Below are 22,564 nucleotides of genomic sequence, written 5' to 3'. Positions count from 1 at the left end.
GCAAAAAAAATTAGCATGAAAAATCCATACCTTGTTTTTTCCTCCTTCTCTTTCTCTTCTTCCTCTTGTTTTTATCCTTTTCCTTCACCATGTTTTTCTTAGCTAAACGTGAGTTATGTTCCTTATTATTTAGTCACACTTTAAATAGACTTTGATGACAAATAAAATGGTTTCATTAGTAAATATGTAATGAAATAACTTTGGGGCCATAAAAACAAAACTTCTGAATATCCCCCGGGCTTTTATGCAGTTCACTCTGAATTTATGATATAAACCTGTCCTAGGAATAACCTTGATACAAAATATGCATTTCACAACTTAATTAAACTCCTGACAGCATGAAGTTACCACATTTCTAGACATGTTAACCAAGCTAAAGCAAAGAACAATGTTTACCTGAATTTATCCGAATGAATTCTTTTAAAGAAACTATTAAAATGAGTTATTGTATGAATTTCAGTAGGGAGAAAACTTGCCCTTATCTGAAATGAAAATCAGGAAAATCACAACATCCTCGCTTGCTCCTAGAACCTTAGCAAGGAGTTGCATTGTGATGGAGATCCAGGCAGAGGACCTCTTAAACATGTGTGCGTTGCTTCAGTATAATCCCTGCATTACTGGAACGATATCCAAGATCTTCTAATAGTATTAGTTCTAATCATCTTAAACCGTGCTCTTTTGCGGCTGTTACTGCAATAGAGCTTAGAAGTAGTTGGGATCCATCTAAATTTTCCTTCTATTAGAATGAAATACATATGTACTCTCCTGTTTTTTTGCCCTTCCAGGTTACTTTTATCTTGCTTTAAGAAAATGTAAATAGAAGCTTTGATGGAGTTCATAACACACTATTGGAAAATATGGTGTCTTGGTATACTGAATATTTTAAGCCAAAGGATTTAAGTAGGAGAGTCACTTGGATCTTTGTACCCTTTATCCCCTGAGATAGGTCATAAAACCCTCCCATGAGAGGTGATCTCTCTATACCCAGAGGAAAGAAGCATCCTTATCTTCCAAGACAAAGAGATGCTCAGAAAATTCCTAACAAACAGGCCTTGTTAAGTTTCCCCCACTTTACTGTAATCATCTCATACTCTGTACATATCTTATTCTTCCAGGACAGCCTACTGTAAAAACATTCAAGTCTATTTCTTCCGTTTTTCATTTGCTTTTGAAGGCTCCCATGTCACATAAACTTAAATACATTTGTATTCTTCTCTTTTGTTAATCTTTTTTTTTATCAGTTTAATTTTTAGTCCCACCCAGGAGCACTAAGAAAGTTAAGGAAAACCTTTACCTCCACCACTGCATCAATAAAGTAATGCTTTTTGTGAAACTGTGGCTGGTTGTATAAAAAATATTTTACAGTCAGATGTCAATGATATGGCTATCATGCATGAACCTTAATATAATGTCTTCTGGTCACAGTTTTCTGAAGCCAGGAGTTTTAGAAAGACTTTTATCAGACCAGAGAGCCTAGTCAGGAAATCTTACCCACACTGTTCATGGGGAGAAGTCTGAAGTTCATGAAACTTAAAAAAGTCTGACTTGCTCTAGGTTTTAAATTCCCCAAACTGTGTTTTATTCCTACCCAGTGACATCATTTACCCCCCTACTAAGGTGTGAGAAGAGATAAATCATCTATTTCTTTTGACAGAAGAATAAACTGAATTTTTAGTTTTGCAAATGACTCAACTCAGAATATTAAAAAAAAAAAGGAAAATATATTATGGTGATTATTCCAAACCTGGAGGAATTTTCAATAATTTTAATATTCATATACTTCCTCTCCTTTTAATTTTAACATGTTTTCCTCACTTCAAATGTTTTCCCCCTTTTTTTCTCCCCAGATTTTCAGAAATTAAATTTTTATTACTTTAATACACATGTCAAAAAAAAAAGATATTCCACTCAACTTCCTTTTGAAAATAAAAATATATGTTTTTAAGTTATTCTATCAAAGATTTAGACTCAAAAGAATTATTTTTTGAGGCTTTTCAATCCCCTAAGATAAACTTTTGCAAATACCAACAAGGGGTTTTTAAATATTGTGGGGAAACAGATGCAAAGGAGACACATTCTTTAAACATTCTTTTTTATCCTTTTCTCAATGAATAGTAGTACATTAATACTTCAGGGAACTAGGGAAATTATTGTTATGTTCTTAAATGCAGGTACCATAACAAAATATATGTGTGTAAGTCATTTTGTGAGGGAGGTTGGGGGCAAGGAGAGAAACGGAAGGTAAAAGGAAGACAGAGACTGAGAAACTCTTCCCTCCCAGGCAACTGAGATACTCCTAATCTTCTAAGAAATGGTGAAAAATAGGAAAGCACTGGCTTCCATAGATGCCACATTCAGTTGGATATGGGCATCCCATTTGTTTGTTTTATATATAACAGAACGCAAAATTTATATCTCAGAGGAACAATCAATGAAAACTCTATGAGTTTGGTGGGGTTTTTTTGTTTGTTTTTTGGTTTTTGGTTTTTGCTTGTGTGTGTTTTTTCTTTTTTTTAACCTCTGTGAGTAACACAGTATTCTATAGAAATTAAAATTCTGAGTGCCTGGGTAGCTCAGTCATTTAAGCATCTGACTCTTGATTTTGTTTCAGGTCATGATCTCATGGTTTGTGGGATTGAGCCCTGTGTCAGATGCTGTGCTAACAGCATGGAACCTTCTTGGGATTCGCTGTCTCCCTCTCTCTCTGGCCTTTCCCTGCTTGTGCTCTCTCTCTCTTTCAAAATAAATAAAGATTTTTACAAAAAGGAAATTAAGGTTATGAATTGCATTAGAATTAAGGCCAGATAATGTGGCCCACATTTGAATTTTAAATCTGCATGTGGTTGCCTGAATTTTTTACTAAACTTTAGTTTATAGAAGAGCCAATGATTCCTTGTGCTCCAGATCAAATACTGTCAACTACTTATTTGATCATATGCATTGGGTTTTTGATTTAAATAATTGAGCGGTGCTTCTGATATCTGACCTGCTTCTTGCAGCTTTTCTGATTATGGGGGCCATTATTGGCTCTTGACCAAGACATAGTTATAGCAGCTCTTTGAATATAGTTAATCCATGAATGGAAATTTAAAAGAAAGTCTTCATTCTGTTTTAGAAAAAGTTTTCCATCTTGTATTTCAAATAATCAAGTAGATAACACTGTGCTTGATATAATAAACCATTATCCACAAAGAAGGGAACATGGATTAATTGGTTTTATTATTTCCTTCTATAGTATGTTGTTTGCGTAAATGGCCCGATCAGTGCCCTCTCTATATTCCTTCCATTCTGATCTGTGATGCTGGAGCTTCTCCTATCAAGAGGTGGAGTGTGTTTCTTCACTCTTTGAGTCTCTTCTGATCTTATTGCTTGTTTTAAACAGTACAATATAGTATTAGGGACATTGTGATTACTTTGAGCCCAGGGGGTTATGCCAGCAAAGATGAGCAGAACTGAAATTTGCAGGAAACCTACATAAGAACAGTATGGATGAGCACAGTCTAAATTGCCACTCCACAAAAATGAAAACTAAATAAATTATTTTAAGCCATTATGCTCTATTGCTCTTCACTATATAGCAAGAGTTAACTGACACAGTTTCTATTTTATTTTCCACTGAGAATTTTTCCCTAGATTACTCAGAAGTTCAAAGCCTAGCAGACCTTCACTGTTTGTTTAACTTGATAAATTTCCTTAGCTCTTGTGTGCCCCCACTCATTCATTCAGTCAAGAGATACCTCACAAAGCTTCTGCTGTATGCCAGTCACTTCATGGGTGCTTTGGATAGAGTGGTGAGCAAGGTAAAAGCCTATCATTTACAGTATTTTCATTCTCGGAAGACGGTAATATCTATATCTTAGGATTGTTTTGAGGCATAAATGTGGTGATGAATATATAACACACAAACACATGAATGCAGTTACATCAACTCCCCCATCATTTTCAGGTGGAAAGAAATGATTTTACTAGAATCATTTTCCTAAGAATCATTTTCATAAGGAATGATCTCTGATATAGCTTTAGAACAAACTCTGCTGTTTAGCTGAAAAGAGCAGATTGAGTGACTCTACCATTATCATCTATTGTTTAATGTCTCTAAATTATGTTTGCTTTTTTGATAAAACAGAGCTAATGCTTCTAAAATGTTTTTATTAGTATAAGTCATGTCCCTTGTTCTCATTTGTCGTAACATTATATATTTACTTGCAGTCTCTGAATATCTGCATTCACTATGATTTCTAATTAATATTCTAAGAAACTGATTCAAGAATATAAAATCTTGGTTAAGTTGTTTTTGATCTTTCATCAAGATACCTAAAGGCATATGAATGGAACCCTTTTCTCTAGAGCTGTAGTTGGTTCTATGAAGATGGTTACTGAGCCATTCCCCGCATGAATTTCGCAGATTGCTTAGCTGAACAGACAACATCCAGGAACTTGAGATCATTAGTCATTTCATGGAAGAATATATGGCTTCCCTAGTCGAGGGATTTTGCCTTCCACAGAATTTGGACACCGTTATAGAAGTAGGCCTCATTGTTCAGGGAAGTATGTGCAAGTTACTTTATACCTGAATTCATAATTCCCCTGATGCATGTATGCATATATGAAATATGTTCCATTAACAGAAATGATTCCCCAAAAGTGAAGAACCATCACATTTGTCCAAGCCAGTCATCATAGGTATCTACTAAGAGTGCAGTTGTATAACAAGTGAATGAATATGTTATATTTTCTGGAAGTATTCTAAAGGAAAAAAAAAACCCCACAACGTATGTATTGTATACACATTTCATATAAGTCAGTTTTTTTTCACCCTTGGCACTATTGATATTTGGGGCTGGATGATTATGAATTGTGAGGGGCTGTCCTGTGCATTGTAAGACGTTTTAAGGACTCCTAATTTTTTTTTTTTAATTTTAATGTTTGAGAGAGACAGAGACAGAGCAGGAGCAGGGGAGGGGCACAGAGATGGGGAGACAGAATCCGAAACAGGCTCCAGACTCTGAGCTGTCAGCACAGAGCCTGACGCGGGGCTCAAACTCACAAACCGTGAGATCGTGACCTGAACCGAAGTTGGACGCCCAACCGACTGAGCCACCCAGGCTCCCCTACGACTCCTAATCTTAACCAACTAGATGCCACTAACACCCTGCCACCAATTCTAACATTCAAAAATCAATCTCTCTCTCTCTCTCTCTCTCTTCACACACACACATATATATAATATATGATATAATGTAAAATATTACATATACACATATGTAACACGTGTATATATGTATATAATTTATAAAATGTATCCAAGTGTCTAAAACATAACAATTCTACAATAAAATTATTATAATATTTTATTCTGGCTAAGCAAAAAATGTTAATGAGCATTTGGTTAGAGCTGGAAAGGCAGATGCCCATGAGGGAGCATGCAATTTAAGGAAAATATTATGAACAATGCACAAAACCCTTGAAGTCCATTTTGGAAGTGAACCCTATTTCCTTGTTTTTGATATTCACAATTAGACTTTTTTTTCTATTTTTTAAAAATTTTTTTCTATTTTTTATTTAGTAAAGAATCTTTAAGTTATATCTTATACTTGATATGCTTATGTAACCTTGTTTCTTTTCATTCCCTTCGCTTCTAATCTGTGATTAGACGATTTGCTAATACACTCAGTCATACAACTAAAGTGTGATTAAAGTGATTGCCTTTAACTTGGAATATGAAAAGACCCTGTAGTAATGAAAGTATAGGGAGGCAGAATCTTAATTGATGAGATTTTTGTGTTTTTTTTAAAAAATTTTTTAAATGTTTATTTATTTTTGAGAGAGAGCGAGCAAGCAGGAGACGGCAGAGAGAGAGGGAGACACAGAATCTGAAACAGGCTCCACTCTCTGAGCTATCATCACAGAGCCCAGCTAAGGGCTCGGAATCACAAATGGTGAGGTCATGACCTGAGCTGAAGTCAGACACTTCACCGACTTAGCCACCCAGGTGCCCCCCCCCTTTTTAAAATTATTTTTAATGTTTAAAGATTTTTCTGTTATTCATAATGTATAATATGTTTCTCTGAGTCTAAGTGACTCTGAAAGAGCAGGTATCAATAGTAGGACTAAGGAAGGCATGAGAAAGAATTGGCCTTGGAGAAGTAATGATGAATTTGATAACAGACAGGCTGAGTTGGTAAATTAAGCCATATACAGGGGGCTATGCGCCATTGGCCCCAGCCCTTCATCCCACACTTAGGGAAACAGGAAAAATGTAGTTGTTGAAAATGTAGTAGGGATATGATGCTGTTTCCTGTCCATAACCTTTTTGTTGATTGCCAGTAAAATGGCAAAAAGAACACTTACATGAGGAAGACTTGAATAGCTGATATCAAATATATCAAATGAGCCTGAAGTTTTATACTTGGATATATACACACACATATATGTTCATATATATTTACATACACATTTATAAATATTTACATATATGTTCATATATATTTATATGTTCATATGTATTTACATATATAGTGTCTCATCTCTATATACATGCATAATCTGTACATATATATTCTTATACTTTGTTAGACATAGTACATAAATGGCACTGTATAAATAGATATCTAGAATGTATATCAAAATAAAACTTTATATTTGTACATTAATAACTTATACATAAGAAATATTTTTATGGATTACAGTGCAAATTTCGATTGGATTTTTCAAAATGTAGAGAGAAAGAAATTATTTTCTCTAGTAGACTAAAATCATCTTGAAATCAAGATTTATTTTTAAGTCCTAGTTTATTGTCGTCATAACCTCTGCTTTTCATATTTTTGCTGATGTTTGTTGAGTTCATAGAGTTCTTCAGTTTAGATATGCCTAATTTAGGATGTCAACCACAGCTATTCAAATACTCATATTATTTAACCTCCTTGATTCTCAGTTTTCCTTTCCTTCTGTGAATTGGTGATAACTTTTGTTCTCAAAATTTCATTATGATGATTAAATAATAAATTCATGAAGAACATTTGGTGAAACATTCATTTCAGTGTAGGTGCAGGATACATGTTTCTCCCTATGTCCTTTACCCCCATTGAACTGGGAAGCATAAATCAATGTCCAATGACATACAGGAATAGAGAAAATTGCATTTTCACATAAGCAAGTTTCTGGTAACTTATTATAACTTAGGGACAGTTTTTTTGGTGAAAACACATTTCAAATTATAACTTGACTTCATATAGCTTGGCAACACTAAATACATCATAACACACACACACACGCGTACGTGTGTGCGCGCGCACACACACACACACACACACACACGCACATTTACAAAGACAGATGAACAAGAAGATTTCCATTACAGCTGCATTTCCCCAGGGGACTCACCTGACCTGGAAGGTTTCTATAAGTTTCTAAAGTATGTGAATTTTTTCCTGAAGGTATCAGAGAAAACATTTCCAAAATGCCTCACTGTGAGAAATAGAATCTAGTTCTTTGGTGCTTTCGGGGTACACACCACATTGTGGTAAGGCCACTTTAGTAGACACACAGACTTACTGCTCACTTATGTAGAGAACTCATTTCATAAACCAAGGCCCAGGAAACAAATAAACCAATCCTCATTTTTAGTCAGCTTTTGCCTTACACTTTTGTGTTTCTGTTTTCTCACCTTATTCGTCTAGTTTTTTTTTTTTTTTAAATTCATTAATTGAGCTTTGCTGTACTTACCCAACAGGATCTTTACTCTGACTGCTTTCACATATACATACCTCTATGTTTTAAACACACATGCCCCTTTTTCATTGTGGTCCCTCTGCATGTCTGTCTCAAATAGTAGTTGATCATTTTCTGCTACATTTGGGGAATATTCTCAGATTGCTTTTTGGCCATTTTGTCCTTAGAATGTGTAAATGTAGAAATTGAGTATCTACAGAGTAAATACTAGTTTAAGTTTTATATTAGTTTTGTTGCATATGTTTTTATTGAAAGCACACAATAACTACAAGAGTCAGCTATTATTAGCACCTTTTCAGAGTTGTAGAGCAGGAAACATTAGACATAAAGGAGTCTAGTAACCTTTACCCAAATTCACAAACTTAGTAAGAGAAGGTGTGCTTGACTTCAGTGTTTGCGATCTTTCTGCAATTCCAACCTATGAAAAAAAAAAAAAGAGCAGAGCAAGAATTGGTGCATAGAAAGTATAACTGAATTTAGAAACTGAAGCTTTGCTGGCTCTTAATTCTAGGTTCCATTAAGAATGATGAGGAAGAAATGACTTTAAATTCCCATCAAGTTTAAAATCTATATGTACAGCTGCATGGCAGCAGCAATCTTCATTTTAATTTACTTTTATTTAGGTCCATCTCAAAGGGTTTTGACATGAAAATAAATTCTCTAAAATTAAGCTGTGGCAAAGTATTGAAATATAAATGAAGACACATTGGAAAAGAAATGGAAGCACAGAATTGATTTGTGCAGTTCGGTCTTTGGGTTCCCTTCGTTAATTGTTCTGTCTCTTCTTGTTTTTCATGGTATGCCCCACATAGAAAGCTTTTCAGAATGTGCCTTGACAAAGATGGTACTTTAAGTACTGACTTATTCAATACATAATGATGTGTCTCAAAATCAAACCTGGAGGAAGAGAATGGCAGAGGGATGAGCAAGTCTAATGAAGATACTCTCCACCTTATGGGAGAAGAGCATGGAGATAAAGTCAGGTGCATTCAGCATCAGGACAATGAATTAATGTGAAAGAGGCAGATTTTTTTTCTGTGATCTTAAACACAATATTGTGTGTAAGTAACTAGGTCCAATACAGGCAAGAAAAGCCATCAGTGTGAACTGAATGTCAGTGAAAAATGTAAACCTGGAATGAGGGTGACACCAACAAGGGTGGTCTGATAAATTTTGTGGAAACTGCCAGTATAATCAGCTTTCTCAGGTATACATTTCTTTGGTGGAATACCACTGACAGCATGCAATTGAGTCCCTTTCAACATTGTTGACAGTATATTTATGATCCTGCTATTGTCCAGGTTCAGTTCTAACACAGTCCTCCTTACACTTCATGCTGTAGCAAAACTGATCTGCTTAAAGTTTCTCAAATACATTTTCCTTTTCTGATCTTGTCATTTTTGCATATGCTGCTTTCTCTGCCTTAAATTCATGACTCCTGCCTACCCTCTCTCTGCCTTCCAGGGTTACTCAAAATTTTTTTCTGTGAAATCTTCCTGAGACTCATTCAGGCAGATATGAAGACTTCTATTCAGTGCTCCTAAGACATCTTGTATTACATTTCCCTTTTAGCAGAAATGACATTACACTGTATCGGACTATGATGTAGACTATGTTTAGTCTACACATGCCATGTTTCTACCAAGAAAGTATCATACTCTTTTGAAATAAATCTGTTTTTCTCCCTCCTCAGATTATAGTTTAGTGTCAGCTACTGCTGTTTCAACAGTTTCCTTCCTTCTCCTGTTACAGACGTCACTAATCTCTCTCAGCAGGTTTCTGTTGGGACAGGAGACATGGCTTCTTAATCTTTCACATTTAGCACTCAAAACTGGATTATAAATCCAGTTAAGGCTAAAACTACAATTTTAATATTAACATATATTTAATATTTACTATGGCATTAGGTTATTAAAATAGGTAGAGCTGTTTGCTATACTGAGCTAGAAAAACGCCAAACACAATTTTGTTTGATTAAATTGGTCAGTTGATAGGATTATTGTTTAGTCACTCTCTGATTAGCATGTCTTCCCTGAAGTTCTTTTTTACTTCTATTCTTCTGACTTGTTCCACAAGTACACTGATTCTAAATAGTTGTGTTCTAAAGGCTCTCTCCATCACTTGCGAAATGGACATTTGTAAACATGTTGTAGGTGTGAGATATTACATTGTTTATATCAGTTGGCTTACTGACTGTATAGACTTTCTTCAAAACCAGTGGAAAGACCAGAGAGTTGCCAGACCATCATAGCAGTGAACAACCTCCTAAGACAATGAGAATATGTTCAACTAATTTCTGTGGGTACTATATGCATGCCATTTCTCATTTCTGTGGGTCCTATATGCATGCCATTTAATAGTTTAGTACATTCCTACACAGTAATCAAAACTCTTTTCGCATTTCAGTCCCGTTTCTAAATAGATGTTCTACCTAGACGGCCTTAAGATGGTGTCTCTAAATTTGTGCATTTTAGAATATGTGTGTAAGACCTGCATATGTGGCCTATAAAAAGGACTCCTCCGCTTATGGACAATTTTGACATGGTATTGGAATGCAGTGCTTGTCCCTAGACCGCATGTTTTTTTCTTATTTCCACTCTGGGGATGTATTTGCCCACGATTCCATGTCTATCCTATTTTATGGTGGCTAACAACCACCAAATAGCTAAGAACTTCATTTGTGCTCGAATAATGACAACCAGTAAAAGCCCTTCAGAGAACTGATTTTGAGTGTAATATAGGTCCATTGCTTGTGCTAATCAGTGAACCAATGATTCCTGCAATTCCCTGTGGTGTTTTAAAGACTAAAAAAAAGGTTGCATTTACTACAGATGAGGTATAAAATCTCCTGGAGGTTGCACCTTGCACAAGTGGAGTTTTCTTTTTTTTCTTAAGAGAGAGAGGTTATTCTAAAAACCTGAATTAATAAGATTGCCTATCTCTACTGAGTAAAATAACTGGATAAATGACCAAAGTGTGATTCCAAATAATTTGCATTTTAAAGTAATAATTGTGTATAATTATTTTACAAATAAAAAAGATATGTGGAGACATATAAATGTCTGAAAATTTGAACTTTGTATTGAATTTCATATGTACTTAGGAAAAAAATTCATTTGTTCCTTGAAAAGCAGGACTTTACTTTGGGCCCATTAGGATTATGTTTTCCATTGTCATGTTCTCTGAAACTGTTTAAGTATGTAGTAGTTAGGAGGTACGATCTGTTTCCTGGAGGAAATGTAATTACTAGACAATAATGCAAAGACAAAAAATTCAGAATGTGGTGCACAAAGGTTCTTCTCTCTTTGGATCCCCATTGGGACCATCTGGACACCAGTTTATCTGAAGCTTAGAAATTCGCTTTTGCCAGGGCTGCCTCCCATGTTTCTTCTCAATTCTTTCCTATTCCATCCAACATATACCTGCTTCTTGGTTTCCCTCACTTCATCCCACTGCCATAGATTATGTTTAGTCACTTGCTGTCCATCCTTCTCCTTGATAGAGTTGATGTTTATATAGGTTCATCAGTGGCTTTCATTTCAATATTATTTCTTTGTAAGAAAAACTTTTTTTTTTTTTTGCTAATATCTGACATTTCTTATGTCATGAATCTGACAGAAGTGTTTCTTTATTTTTTTCTTTATTTTTTTAATGTTTTTATTTTTGAAGGAGAAGAGAAACAGAGCATAAGCGGGGGAGGAACAGAGAGAGAGGGAGACACAGAATTCGAAGCAGGTTCCAGGCTCTAAGCTGTCAGCACAGAGCCTGACACGGGGCTCGAACCCACGAACTGTGAGATCATGACCTGAGCCGAAGTCGGACCCTTAATCGACTGAGCCACCCAGGCACCCCAAGAATTTCTTTAATCCATGCTGTGTATGATTTCAAAATTGTGGTGAGGGAAGAGGGGAGATAGGGATAGAGAGAAATAGAAAAGAACCCTAACTTTCTCCACCATAATGTTTAATAGTAGTGATGATCACAGTGCAACTCATCTGATTGAGAGGCTATAGAACAATTTTTTCTCCCTTATTCCATAGTATATTGTTTTTTTTCTATGTTTACAATATATTACTACTTCAGCTACTTGAGAATATAGTAATGTTAAGGAGTTAGCCAAGAAGTGCAATATCCTCTTTGATAAAACCAGCAATTAATAGGTGCATTGTGTCCAAAAGGAATCTCCCCAAACTTGTGACACAGAAGTTAGGCTTTGATTGAATGTCAAGTTTTGGGAGCAAGGAATAGAATATTGATTTGATTCCTGGACTGGTTTTTTGGTTTGTTTGTTTGTTTTGTTTTGTTTTGTTTTGTTTTCTCTACTCTTAAGCCTGTCCAGTGGTCAAGAATAAACGAAGGTGGATGTTTAGAATCTTGGAGGTTTGAAACAATATTCATATATTTTAATGTTTATTCTTTTTTTTTTTCAACGTTTATTTATTTTTGGGACAGAAAGAGACAGAGCATGAACGGGGGAGGGGCAGAGAGAGAGGGAGACACAGAATCGGAAAGAGGCTCTAGGCTCTGAGCCATCAGCCCAGAGCCTGACGTGGGGCTCGAACTCACAGACCGCGAGATCGTGACCTGGCTGAAGTCGGACGCTTAACCGACTGCGCCACCCAGGCGCCCCTTTAATGTTTATTCTTGAGAGAGAGACAGAGAGACAGAGAGCATGAACGGGGGAGGGGCAGAGAGAGAGGGAGACACAGAATCTGAAGTAGGCTCCAGACTCTGAACTGTCAGCACAGAGTCTGATATGGGGCTAGAATTTAAGAGTGGTGAGATCATGACCTGAGCTGAAGTCAGATGCTTAACCACCCAGATGCTTATCCACTCAGGCTTCCCATATATTTTCTATAACAAACCAATGTTTACTTTTCAGTTTATTTCAACAAAGAATCATTGAGCCAAGGTAGACAAGCAATTAGGTAAAGAGCTAAAATAATATCTTTACAAGTTTATTATAAATGAATATCTAAAGAAAAAATAATAAAGGGTGCATTTATCACATTGCCTTTCTTTTAAAGAAGAGGATAGAAGGGATTGAGTGATTCACATTATCCACATGGGTAAGGAAAATCATCTTGATTTTACAAATTCATTGTTAGCTAGGTTCAAAAGTATATATAGAAGCCAGAGGGGTGTCCCAAACATTTGGAGGCATTTGCTAATTACACATAATGGGAATTACATGGAAGGGGAATAATAGGTTCCAGGGTACAGATACGAGAAACATCAACTTCTATTGTGGGAATTCTAAATTGCTAGAAGATGAAGTACCAAATGGACAGCATGTGGAGTATTAGGGAATGTGCAATGAAAAAAGAGTATTATTAGAGAGATGGAGGAAGGGGGAGAGAGAGAGAGAGAGAGAGAGAGAAAGAGAAAGAGAAAGAGACAATGGAAATTAAGTGGAAGTCAGAGCATTATGAAACTTTGGACTTTAACCTTTATATGCTGCTGTTGTTGATGATGATGGTATGGATTGTTTGCTGTAGAACCATTTGCCTAAAAGAATTCTTCATGGAGAAACAAGAATGGAGGTGCTGTGACTGATGTTAGGGTGGGAAATCTCCCCTCTACAATTCGGTCAGCTTTTTCCACCAAGGTCACCACCTCACACAAACTGCTATTCACTGTCCCAGAAATAGTTCCTCAGATATGCTAAACTTCTGCTCGGCACAGTTGAAGACACACTCTACAGAGTAAAACCATGTTCCGATTTCCCTTGTTCATTGGAAAAAATGAATTAAGGAATGAAAAGGGAGAATTGAGAGGACTGTAAAACCCAGTTACTTTGTTAAAGAAGCTCCAAGGAAAATTACTGATGATCTAAACAATAAAACCACCGGTGGCAAGGGTGGAAAGAAAAAGGTGGATCAAAAGCAACATGCATGAAATTTGTCATTTTTAGCTAATGTTGGTTAACTTTTTGCAGTGGTAGACAAGAAATATGTAGAAGAATCTAGGCTATCTTTGAGGTTCCTGACTTGAGGTGAATGGTAGTGTTAATTAGCTGCTTGCCCTGTAAGAGCTTGCCCTGTAACAGCCATTTGCTATTGTTTTGCCAAGAAAAATAAAAATTCACTTTACTGGATACAACAAGATATTAATTTTTATTTATTTTTTTTATTATTATTTTATTTATTTTTTGGAATACATAAAAATGTTTCTTCCTATTGAGCAGAAACTATTTACTACAGACTCTACAAGATTGCCAGGAGGCTTTTGTGTATTTAATGTTCCTTTAGTTCAAATATACTTAATCATAATTAAACTCAGCTGAATGGCTTTTAAAAGAAGTTAGTTGTTACTGTGATTGGCAGTTTTCTGTGCCTTTGACAACATCTAATGAAATATGCCTGGATGCTGTGCAACATTGACATATGCTAAAATTTATCTTCTATGATCTCTAACTAATGTAATGTGATTATGTTGATTCTTCAGTTTTCAGGAAGGCATGTTATTACTTCCCATTATCTAAATAAGAATGATAAATGTTCGAGATTTTCATTATATATAAACAATCTTGGAATTAGTATTCTTCAACTACTTTTCTTTTAAATGGGAGTGAGTATTGTTTTGCAGGAGGAAATATTCCGAGACAAGTAATTCATCATATTTTTCCTCAAAAGAAGTATTAAGTAATTATATAACAGATGTTTCAAATTTATAAAGAGGGGAAAGAAGAGAGTGAGAAAGTGACACTGCAGATATTATTTTGGGGGCACAAGTTTGTAGCTTGCTGTTCACCACTAGATGACCTTGAATGTTTTGTAGTCATGAGCTGTGTGGTTGTCTTCTTGTGGATGGGGAGTTAGGACTTAGGATAATTCACGATATTTTGCAGGATTCGAAAAAAATACATAAAAAATAAATACATTTGAAAGAAACTTTCATCGTAGCTAAAATTGAACTGAACCAACATACCCAGCTCTCTTATATTAGGTTTGAGTTCCAAAGATGAATAGTCATTAATTATGGAAACAATGACATAGCTTTCCTCACAACATCTAACATAAAACCTGACCTGGCCTTTTTGTATGCTTCATTCTGATTAAGCTTGGGATAAGAAAATTTAGAGGAAAAGATGGGTAACAAGTGGTTATGTGCTTTTTTTTCATAAGGAGTGCTGGCATATTCATTGATTTATTGATTAATTTATATATTAAGCCACTTTCAGCAGTCAAAAACAAAACAAAACAACAACAACAACAAAAAAAAACAAAAATAACTTAAAAGTCCTTCTATATCAGTGGTCCTTAACTGAGAAGGATTTGACCTCCTCCCCCCAAATCTAGGGCATTTCTGATGACCACAACTGAAGAAGGAAGCATCTAGTGGGTAAAGTCTAAGGATGCTACTAAATATTCTACAATGCACAGAGTAGCCTCATGCAACAAATAATTATCCAACTAAAATGTTGATGGATCCATGACAGAGAAATTAGGTTCTATCTACCTCAATTTTCTACTTTAAGAGAAGATATTAAGGTGTTAATGAAAAATACAGACTACGAGTGAGGCATGATTAATAGCTATATGATCTTTGGCAAGTTTTAAATTATCTTGTTGTCTTGGCCTTGTGTGTATGTGTGTGTATGTGAGAGAGTGAGATCAAGAGAGGGAGAGAGAGAAAGAGAATATTTACTGTATTGCTGGGTAGTTTTGTGAAGTTTAAATGAAAAAAAATTACGTAAAACATTTAGAAGCATTTATTTAACACATACTTTAGGTATTTTTCCTCCATATTTCAATTACTGTTCTAAGATGGTCCTCAGTGTTCTTTAGTATGTTGGTCACCATGAACTTGTTTTATAGAAATTTGTCAAATTAGACTTTTATACTTATTTGTGGAATTTTATATTTTATGTAACTCTACCCATTAACTTATAAACTCCAATATTACAGAGGCCATGCTTATTTTTGTCACTATTTTGTGCCAAGTATATATCACAGTTGCTATTCAATTGCAGGTACATAATATTTGCTAATTCAAGTGTAAATAAATTAATGAATTGATAAATTATACAAGTCATAGGGTAAGAGAAAGAAGAAAAGTTGAAAGGGGAAGAAAATGAGGAAGAAGAATCATAGAAAGATCTGTCAATAACATCATTTAAACATTTAGGTTTTATGACAATAACTGACCTGGGAAAAGGAAGACTTCTAGTTCCAGTTTAGATATGTAATAATTTTATGACTCAAGGCAAGTTTCATAGCATCTAACCCTTAATTTTCCTATATAAAGTTTGCAGACTAAGCCCTGATTTTTTTTTGATCAAAGAATAAATTAGACAAAGTAGTTTTTCTTCCACATGTAAGGAGCTTATAAGTTGCCACTCCATTGTAAGGCAGGTAGAAGCCTGAACAGACAAAAAGTAAACTCTTCTAGGACATGAAAGAGATGAGGACATGGAAAATTGTGGCCCCCGACATTGGAAACGGTTAATACTGCAACTCAAGGTTAATCAGAGCAGAAACTCACAAGCAGAAACTGCAAGGGAACCAGTGTGAGGGTAAGAAAACCTGAACCACAATTGACTAATTGCTGGAGACTTACTGTGGATAAGCCTAAGAGTTAAAAATTCCAGGAGTACCCATTCATAGAGGGAGCCTAATCTGCTGGTATATTATCAGAGCTTAACTGACCTGGAGAAAGGGAAATACACAACTCTAGCCCAGTCAAGCCACCTGTCCCACCTAAAGGGTGGGGGAGAGAGGGAGAAAAAACTGAGAAACATTGGTGTGAAGTTCACAGTCCAGAGGCATAATCTTACTGAAAGACTGAGACAAAATTCACAGGGCTGTGAAACACTTCCTTTCTCCCCAAATTATACCTTTATATTACTAAAGGTCTGTTTATAGTAGTTCCTTTTACCTGTAATTCATGTCCTTCTGTCAAGAAAAATTTTCAAAGTATACTCAAACACACACACACACACACACACACACACACACACACACACCCCACAATTTGAAGAGACAGGGCAAGTATCAGACTATGACAAGGCAGGGATGTTGTAATTACCAGACTATGATTAATATGTTAAGGGCTCTAATGGATAAGTAGACAGAATGCAGGAACAGATGGGTAATGTAATCAGACAGACAGAAATCCTCAGAAAGAACCAGAAGGAAATGCTAGAGATCAAAAACTCTAAGAGAGATGAAGAATGCCTTTGATGTGCTTATTGGTAGACTGGATACAGCTGAGGAAAGAATCTCTGAGCTTGAGAATATGACAATAGAATTTGCTATAACAAGACCAGGAAACAAAATAAAAGAAACAACAGTAGAATATTTGGGAATAGTGAGACAACCACAAGAGTGTAACATGCATGTAGTAGGAATATCAAAATGAAAATAAAGAGTGAGAGAAAGTAACAGAAGAAATATTTGAAGCAATAGTGGCTGAAATGACACCCAAATTAATGTCAGGCACCAAACCACAGACCCAAGAAGTTCAGAGAACAGTAGCAGGATAAACGCCTCCCTCCTCCCCAAAACCATATATCCAAGCATACCATTTTCACATTTTAAGACATCAAAAATAAAGAAAAAATCATGTACTTTACAGAGGAGTAAAATACATTAACTACAGAAGAGCAAAGAGAAAAGAGAACTTTGCAAGTAAGAAGAGAAATCATGCAAGCAAGAGGAGAATAAGCATTTTATGTGTTGAGAGAGAAAAAACAACCTAGAATTCTGTACTCTTTGAAATTGGTCTTAAAAGAAAAATTTTTAAAAAACCTTTCTCAAACAAAAATTGAGAGGATTTGTTGCTAGTAGACCAGTCTTAAAAGAAATGTTCAAGATGTAATTTAGAGAGAAGGAAAATACTGTAGGTTGGAAGCTCATATTTCCATAAAGAAATGAAGGCCATGAACTTTTTTTTTTCATTAATTGATCTACAGAGAGCAATTTGTTCAAGAATAATAGCAACAGTGTATTCTATTATGTATGATACATATACATGCTTACATACTTATATGTAAGTGAAATAAATAACAGCAATGATACATGGGATAGGAAGGATTAGGATTATTTTGTTAATATAAGGCACTCATATACATTTGAAGTGGTATAGTGTTACCTGAAAGTAGACTTAGACTATATGTAAATGTATGTTGCAGACTCTAAGGCACCCACTAAAGGGAGTAAAATAAAAAAGTATACCTTATATATTAAGAAAGGAAAGAAAATGGGATAAAATATTAATACTCAATTTAAAACCATGGGAAAAGAAGACAAAAATAGGAAGAAAAAACAATATGAAAATAAACAGAAAGCAATAACAACTATGGTAGATATTAATCTGTATCAGTATATCAAGTATGCCAATATCACTGTATCAATAACTGTATTAGTAATTATTATAAATGTCAATGGTTTAAATTTTTTTAACGTTTATTTATTTTTGATAGAGGGTGAGCAGGGGAGGGGCAGAGAGAGAGAGAATTGGAAGCAGGCTCCAGGCTCTGAGCTGTCAGCCCAGAGCCCAACATGGGGCTAGAACCCAAGAACTATGAGCTCATGACATGAGCCAAAGTCAGACACTTAACCAATTGAGCCACCCAGGCCCCTCATAAATGTCACTGGTTTAAATCCATCTATTAAAGGACGGTAGTGATTGTCAGAGTGGATCAAAAAACAAGACCCAGCTATATATTGTCTACAAGAAACCCAGTTTAAATATAAACACACATAGATTAGAAGGAAATAGATGGAGGAAAATATATGGTGTTAACACCAGTCATCAGAAAGCAAGCGCAGCCATATTAATTTCAGATAAAGCAGACCTCAGAGCAAGAAAAGTTAAGGATAAAGAAGAGAATAACATAATGATGCATGGAGCAAGTCTCCAGAAAGATAACCACCTTTAATGTGTATGTCCCTGAAAACACAATGTCATGCTATTTGAGTGAAAAACTAATAGAACTATAATGAGAAATAAATGAATCCACTATCATAGTTGGAAGCTATCAAAAGTGGACAGTTAACAGCAGACAGAAAATCAGTAAGGATGTAGTTGAGCTCAACAGTGCCATCAATCAATTGGATGTAACTGACATCTGCACACTGCTTCATCTGACTGAATATACATCCTTCTCAAGGAACATGTTCTCACATGGAACATTCTCTAAGAACACATTCTGAGTCATGAAATATACGTTAACGGACTTAAGAATTCGAAGTCATATGGTGTTGGTCTCAGACCAAACTAAAATTAAACCACAAATTAATAACAGAAAGGAAATTAGAAAACTCCCATATCCATAGAGATTAAATGCACACTTGTAAATAATATAAGGGTTAAGAAGATATCTCAAGAGAAATTTAAAAAAAATATTTTGTACTGATGAAAGTGGAAATAGAACTTACCAAAATTTGTAGGATGCAGTGAAAGCAGTGCTTAGAGGGAAATTTATAGTATTGAATGCATATATTTAAAAAAAAAGAAAAATTTAAAATAAATAATTTGTTTCTATCTCAGGAAACTAGGGAAAAAAAGGGGGGGGTCAAATTATATCCAAAACAAGTGGAAGAAAAGCAATGATAAGAATTAGAGCAGTTATCAATAAAATTGAAAACAGGAAATCAATACAAAAAATCGGTGAAACCAAAAGCTGGTTCTTTGAAGAGATTAATAAAATTGATGCACCTCTAGCTAGGTTAAATACGAAAACAAAGAGGATATGAATTACTAATACCAGAAATGAAAGAGGGTATGTCAATACCAATCTTATGAACATTAAAAGGATAATAAAGGAGGGGCACCTGGGTGGCTCAGTTAAGCATCTTACTCTTGGTTTTGGCCTAGGTCATGATCTCACAGTTCTTGGGAATGATGCTTCGGGCTCCGCCCTCTTGCAGAGCCTGCTTGGGATTCTGTCTCTTCCTCTCTCTCTCTGCTCCTCCCTTCAAAATAAATAAATAAAAAATTTTAAAAAGGATAATAAAGGAATACTGTGAACAAGTTTGTCCACAAGTCTGTTAACCCAAATGAAATGGGTCAATTCCTTAAAAGACACAGTTTGCCAAAACTTACACAAGATAATGTAGGTAATATGAATAGGCCTGCATGTCACTCATAAATTGTCTAGCAGAAGTGACAAACATAGAATGCCTAGTAAAAGTGACTTGCCAAGATTTCCTCTGTGCCATCACAAACAAGGCAAATGACCCATGTGGATACATAGTTGTTCATATTTTAGAGCTCTTATGAAACCCTTGCTTCATCCAATAGGTCTTACTCATGGTATTTACAGGGCAGTGGCTAGGTCATGAAAGTAATGGCACTGAACATCAGAAGCAGCTCATCCTTTGTAATACATATTCAGTATTACTTTATCCTTTTGAGAGTCTTATAACTTAAAACTAAACATGGTTAGCATGTTTTTAAAAATGTATCATCTGGAATAATTACTGCAAGAAATATCCTATGGAAACACTTTTCCTCAATGTTGAGAAATAGGGAACAAAATATTTCCCTCAGTATTTGGAGTGTTTAGTGCCTGATGTCAGTTGCCAGCACTACCTTGGAGATCTCTGTGTTGTTACTTGTCCAGCTCTATCTTCTCAATGCTTTTTGTTGCTAAATCTTTATTTGGATCTTTTCCTCTTTTTTCCCCTCCTCCCTCCTTCCTCCTCCTCCCTCCTTCCTCCTCTTCCCTCTTTCCTCCTCCTTCCTCCTCCTTCCTCCTCTTTTTCTTCTTCTTCCTCCTCCTCCTCTTCTTCTTCTTCTTCTTCTTCTTCTTCTTCTTCTTCTTCTTCTTCTTTCATTTACAGCCCCATGTCACAGTTTTTCAAGGAAAACTGCTCCATTCATGCAAAAGTTGGGATTCGGAGGGCAGTGTCTCCCCAGTAAAACCTCTGGAATCAGGAGACCATGGATGTTAGTAATGGAATCAGGGACTCAACTAGTCCCTGTATTCTAAAACCTAACTAACGCACACGCACACACACCAATCTCTAAAAGATTTTCTTTTAAATATTGAGGTAAGAAGAATATATCAAAACAGTGAGGTAATTGATAATGTCTGGCAAATCAGACCATATAATGCTTAAAAAGAGAGAAGTTGGTTTAGGAAACGGAGAAGAGAGTCAAGCAGGAAGATGGCATGCCTGAAATGTTATTACAATGACACTTTGTATGAGAACAAAGGATCTTGAGACAATGGAGTCCTCATCTTGGGACTACATTCCAAGTTTTAGGGAAGAAAGAACTCTGATATGGATAAAACAGTTGTAGAGAGAAGTGCCTGGTGTTCTGCTTTACTACAAGGATGAAGTTATTGTAGAGAGAGTTAGGGATTTATAATATTCAATTTGGGAGGAGAATCAAGATTGCTTATCTCAGATGCAGGTGAATATTCTGTTTGATTTCATCAATTGAAAGCATATCAGTGACTCTAGATCTCAGAGCCAGGGAAAGTAGGGTAAACAATCAGAAACTCTTTTTAGCAAAAATGTATCTTGACTGCTGATTTTATTACTCCAACAATTACTGTGGTAAATAGAATAACATGCTCACAATATCTTGCAGATCTTCTATCAAGAGGTGGAATTTATTTCCCCATGCCTTGAATATGAGTTGGTCTTAGGACTTGGGTTGACCAACAGCATGTCATACAAAGTATATCACTAGATTTTGAAAAGCAGATCTAAAGATGCCTTGCATCTGAGGCTTTCTCTCTCTTCAAACCATCACCAATCATGCTATGTATCAGCCTGGGATGAAAGACTATGTGCAGAGGGAAGCCCATTCATCCTAGCCATTCACCTGTCCTGGCTGAGATCTCAGACATGTTGACTGAGGTCATCTCAGACCATCTTACTCTAGCTAAGCAGGCTAAATATATATAAATGAGCCTTAGACCAGCAAGAGAACTGTCCAGGCAGCTTACAGAATTATACACACACACACACACACACACACACACACACACACACACACACAGTTCTAAATTGTCATCACCTTAACACAATTAGTTGTGAAATGCATTTTACATAGATAAAATAAATTTTACAATTAACCTAATAAATAATTTAAGATGAGGAAAGATAAAAGCATATTCTAAAAAGATAGTTTGAAGATGAAAATACTGATGGAACCTGGTTTTATAAATTTCTTTCCTGATACAGTAGAAAAGAAGAAAAAAATGTATACCATCAAAATGCAACTTAGGACGAGATTTTGACAGAAAGGCTTGGATTAAAAACAAAACGCACAATCACACTATACATGCATATTCATATGCTTGTCACAACATAAATGTATATAGATAGTTATTTTCTAACATATAAATATAGAGTGTTTTGACAGATGTGACAGATATGTATACATATATATCTATTGCTATCAGTGTGTTTAAAACTAGTATGATGGATGCTTATTCGCTGCATTTCATTATTTTTTAGTCATGGTAAACCCAAAGAACAACTGCCTCTCATTTTTAAAATAAGCAAACCATTTTGCTTTCCTGTTAACCTCTGACAGTGCAAAGTAAAATGATTCATTAAATACATACTCTATGATTATTTATGAGATGCTAACTAGATGTGTGATGTGCTAATTATTAAGAAAGTGCACATTTGGAACATCTCCACGTGTCTTTCTAATTCCCCTGTTTTCCCCCAGGTGTAGTTGCTCTCCCTCTGGAAGAACACTAGGGTGTTGTACCATTTTTTCACTGCACTAAAAGATGTTCAAGAATAAAATTCTAAAATCCATTACACATTGTCGGTAAAGTAGATGGTAAAAAGGGTAAAGGATTTTTAAAAGTGTTCAATGTGACAGGGAAATAAATGTTCATCATAGTTTTTAGATA

The sequence above is a fragment of the Prionailurus viverrinus genome, chromosome E2 (genome assembly GCF_022837055.1).
Source record: "Prionailurus viverrinus isolate Anna chromosome E2, UM_Priviv_1.0, whole genome shotgun sequence".
NCBI lineage: Eukaryota > Metazoa > Chordata > Mammalia > Carnivora > Felidae > Prionailurus > Prionailurus viverrinus.
Note: the sequence above shows the minus strand (reverse complement) of the source record.